The sequence below is a fragment of the Pyxicephalus adspersus genome, chromosome 1 (genome assembly GCF_032062135.1).
Source record: "Pyxicephalus adspersus chromosome 1, UCB_Pads_2.0, whole genome shotgun sequence".
NCBI classification, from domain to species: Eukaryota; Metazoa; Chordata; class Amphibia; order Anura; family Pyxicephalidae; genus Pyxicephalus; species Pyxicephalus adspersus.
In genome coordinates, this window is record NC_092858.1 from 36,289,349 (window position 1) to 36,294,263 (window position 4,915).

Genomic DNA, 4,915 nt, shown 5'->3' on the forward strand with positions numbered 1-4,915 from the left:
ATGAGAATCAAGGTGCATTTTCTGCATAGCCATCTTTCTAACTTCCCGGAAAACCTTGGTGCAGTCAGTGATGAACAAGGTGAATGATTCCACCAAGATTTGAAGGTTATGGAAGGACAGTATCAGGGTAGATGGGATGTACCCATGATGGCTGACTATTGTTGGAGCATCCGGCAGGACTGTCCTAAACCTGAACACTCCAGGAAAAGCTATAAATGTAAATTTCATATAGTAACAATGAATGCTTAGTATGAAATGTATATAAACAGTCATTTCAATTAATATTTAATTATTTTTTTATTGTATGTAAAATGTATATGTTTTTTGACAAAAATGGAGGGTACCCTGTATCATAAAAACTATATGTGATAGCAAAAAACTGGGGTCATTTCTGGATTCACCACCCAAGAATTAGTAAACATCAAGTGTAAGATCTAATGCAACAAAAAATTTGTTCCTCGGTGTTATTTATTTATTGTGGGGGCATTAATTTAGCTTTTGGGGCCCTGTCATTTCTAGTTGTGCCCTTGTGCAGCTATAAACCTGATGCTATTTAAAGCTGGAAAAAAAAAGTTTTAAATTACTTTATTTATTGTCTGCTTTTTTTCCTCCACTGCTGGAAAATGCAGCAACATGCATGACAACATACATAGAGTGAAAGAGTCAAATACAACTTCATCCATCAATTAACCTTTGTAAACTCCACTGAAGCTGACAACACACAGTTGAGTAAATAACACCAGGATTACTGTGCCAGTAGTGCATACACAGGAATGTATGCAGAAAGCTTAACACCTTTGCTGCTGGGATAGTTTGGAAAAATACATAATGGGTTACTTCTAAGAAATGAAATGGTATCTTGTTTGGGGAAACAGGTTTGTTTGGAGGACATGTTGACTGCTGCAACAAAGGATTGCAGCATATTGAAGCAAACAATCTTCACCACCCGAAACATAGTTTGCATTGGAAATTTATGTAAATTTGTAATCTGTACCCCCTGTATTTATTCTTCAGTGCTGTTAAATATGTTATATATGATAAATAATGATCACCAAAATTTGGACCATTGTTCTAATAGTGAATATTCGCTACTATATGCTACTCTCCAATATTCCTTCTGTGCAGGCTGCCAAATAAACTAGGGACAACACAAATGCCTGAATAATTTTTTGTTTATACTGGCATCGCAAGAAGTATTGGCAGGGTATCAGTGTGGGTAGGTGTACAATTAGGTAGGTGGTAGAGCTTTTATACAACATTTGGGTCTCTGCAGACACACGGTTTTTGAAGTGTCATTACAGAACTTAAAGGGGAACTAAACTCCCCTCCTCTTGCTTTATCTTTGGCGCTAACATCTTCACCAGGTCCTCTTCTTGGTTCTTGATAGTCAAGGCCATATTTACGTAACTCTCGCACTTGGAAGTTCATTCATTCCTGGCACCCAGGTTATTGTGTACATTAAATAGAACATTGTGAACACACATAGTTTATATCTTCTGCAATAAAGAGCTGGCTGTTCACTTTTTTAAAGTTTGGTTATCTCTGTTAGACACATTTATGATGCACTTTTTTATTATTTGGCGTTTCCCTTCTGCAATAAAGGACCCGCCTGGTCAAGTTTGTTTTTAATTTTTACATTGAGTTCCTTCTTAAAGTAAACATGTTTTCATGATAAAGTACAATAACTAAGCTTGGAGCTATAAGGCAAAACTATAATATGCCACTCTCTACTTCCTACCCAAAGCTCCCCATACTAATTTATTGGGATACCTGAAGAAAGGTTGTTGGTATCATCTAGGGATGATATCTGGGTTTGATTCTATTGTGGGTCAAAGTCAAACTTCTGCTGTATGAGGTTCACTATTTCTGCAAACGTATGCAGAATTTTGAGCGGATGAACATTAAAGGATTTTCTCTTCTAAGCAAATGTATTTTCACATAGGATCAAATGTCCTTAGGGTGTTACATGTGCCCTGTGTTCTTTGGCTTTCTCTTCTGAACTAATATTCTTAGGCTAGGTAGCTAATCCCCACCATTATCATGCAAGGGTGGGAAAACATGACTAGCAGTGTACAAGGACTAAAGGACAGGATTTGTACTTGCCTAATACACAACAAAAAGACATTTGTTTTTCCAAGTGCATCCATTTTAAGATTTCCCATATTCCTGTTCAGAAGACAATTCAAATGTGTGTATCTCCTTTCAATTTTGGTCCCAGTAACAGTGATATACGTATTACAAGAGTGTAAATCCGCCCAGCAAGGAAACAGACCACAATAAAATCCTGAAAGGGTTGCTAACTCTTCTCCACTTTACCCAATACCAAAAACATTTTAGCTTTAGACACACTCTGAGGAACTGGTAAACATTTTCAGCTCCACAATATGCTATACATATATACATTTACAGCATTACATATTTTTGTACAGTTTTTACAGATTAAGATCTTTGACATCAACTACATGATGTTTTGACCACTCATTCATGCAAAATTCCTTCAGTTGCAATTTGTTTGTGAAATTCTCTGCATTAGATACCTATTTAAAACTCTTCCACAACAGTTCAATGGCGTTCAAGTCAGGACTTTGACCCTTTTTCTTTTTGAGTCCTTCTTGGATTTTCTAGGACGCTGCAAATAAATAATGTATTGAAGGATCAATTTTTACTTTAGCTATTGGACAGATGGTCCCACATTCTTGCTTCATATCCTGGAGAAGAAAATAAAACCCCAAACCATAAAATTAACACCAACATGTTGTTTTTTGTTTATGTCAAACATGTCAATGGCTGTTGTACCCAAACAACAATTTCTTTATCAGGCCATAGCACAATATTCCAATTGGCTTAGCATCTCCCATGTTCCACATCATTCCGTAGGCTTCTATTAGGTGAGCAAAGGTGCATCTCCCAACCAAGATACATTTTAATCTTTCTGATGGTAAAAAAATCTTTCTGATGGTATAAGCACACACTTTAATACAAACTGTTTACTGAAGATCTTGGGATGACATTTTTGCATTTTTGGTCAGCTCTTGGATTGTATTTGTTTGGTCGATCTGCATTCTTCTTAAAAAATATTCTATATCTATATCACCTAATATGGAACATGTGATTCCAAGTTTATGGGTTTAAAGTAGTATACTTGCTTGTTTCAGGTGACAATTCTCCAATATTGTATTCATTTAGATGATAAGAATGAAAATGCCAAGTCAATTTTACATGCAATATGTATTTCACGTTTACCTGTATGCATTGGTTAATAGAAGTTCTAAAGTTTGTGCAAATATGTTGAACAAGGAAACAGTTTTCATGGGGTGTACTTACCTCTTCTCATGACTGTAGCTAAGTGATTTTCTGCTAGTTGAAATGTTTGTTTTGTTAGTTGAAATGTTTTCTCGTCATTGTACTTTAAAAGGAAGTAGATTAAATGTCTTATGATTCAGGGCACTTCCTGCCTAAGAAATCTTGGGAGTATGAAAAGGACAGCATACAATACTCCAGAAATAGAAAGAACAGAACATTTTAGATCAAGATAAAAAAAATCTTTTCTGTTTAAATTATGGTGGCACCCATGTATTTTAATTAAAAGCAATTACCTGCTCCAAGTAACAAATGGATATTTCTGCTATTCTGAATAACTATTCATATCCTTGTTGGCATACTTGGCATTTCAGAACCTAGCAAAGAACGGAAGGAGTATTTCTGACTAATAAGCCAAACAATGACTAAGCTTTAGTAAATAGCACATTGTGCACAAGTAGATTCAAGACAGCATGTGATTATTTATTACACATTAAAGGATCACTTCCAAGCATATAAACTGACCATAGACATAAAATCGTTGTTGGATATTTGGACACAAACCAACTGCTGAAAGATCCTCAGCATACAATACAATGGATAATGTCCAAATCAATATTCAAAAAAGCTTTTTTTATTTTTTGTCTTGAAAAACAGCCAGCCAGCCAGTGGCATATCATTGATATTAGAAACATTATATAGCCCCTATATCTGCCACTTTTTCTTTGAATTGGTTCTATCTACTAAAGGCCCTTGTATGACAGTCTAGATCAGGATTTCTCAACCTTTTCATCATGCTATAATTAAATTAAATTTACAACCCCTAATATATTAGTGTGGTAGTCAGTGGGAAGAATGCCTCTCACATTGCTGATCAGTAAACTGACCTGAGAGGCACAAATTTCTCATTGCTCATAGAACCCCTGGCAGCCTTTGGAGGAAACCTGGTTGAGAAACACTGGACAAAAAAATCAATTGATTATGCGATGCACATGCGTTGTAAAGTGAACACAAATGTTCTTTCTTGTCTCACACTGTCCAACCCCCAGACTCAGCAATTCTCAGAGAGAGTTTCAGCAACAAGGACAATGAATCCAAAAAGCAGTGGGCAGGTGTAGGTGACAAGCTATGAGTTTGTGAACTAGCAGAGACAACTGATAGCCATGTCTTCTGCAACATTTTGTTCATTCCTTTGAAGCCTACATGAGAGTGGCAACTCTGCTCTGAATTCGGAAGCAGTGCAGCTATTACAGAAAAGTTACATTAGGTTTGGTGCACCATGAAGATTACAATAGGTATTTGTAGCACTTTATAGGGGAAATAAGAGAAAACTGTATGTGCAGGGGCATATATAAATGAATACTGTACATCGTTTTTCAATGGTAAGCAATAGCCTCTAATCATCTGCAGTTGTTAAAAACAACTCATTATTATAAGGGCAAGCACAGTTTTTAGTTCAATGTGTAGTTTATTTTTCTACTGTTAAGCAAACAGGTGTCAGGATTGTGTCTGTGTACTACAGGATTAACAGTGTTTAGCTTTTGGCAAGGACAAAAGATGTCTATTCTTAAGGAGACACAGGGAAGAAGTAACAAGTGTAGAAGAATGACATTAC

General features: G+C 36.1%; 1 protein-coding gene across 1 annotated transcript in view; it reads right to left on the bottom strand.

Moving 5' to 3' along the window:
* The window catches only part of RAPGEF3 (Rap guanine nucleotide exchange factor 3), an 85,687-nt gene extending 81,694 nt beyond the window's left edge, over positions 1 to 3,993 (bottom strand). The window contains exon 1 of the mRNA XM_072406528.1: positions 2,538 to 3,993. The gene's annotated coding sequence lies outside the window, so the exon portion shown is untranslated. The remainder of the gene's footprint in view (positions 1 to 2,537) is intronic.
* Positions 3,994 to 4,915: the final 922 nt, after the last annotated feature.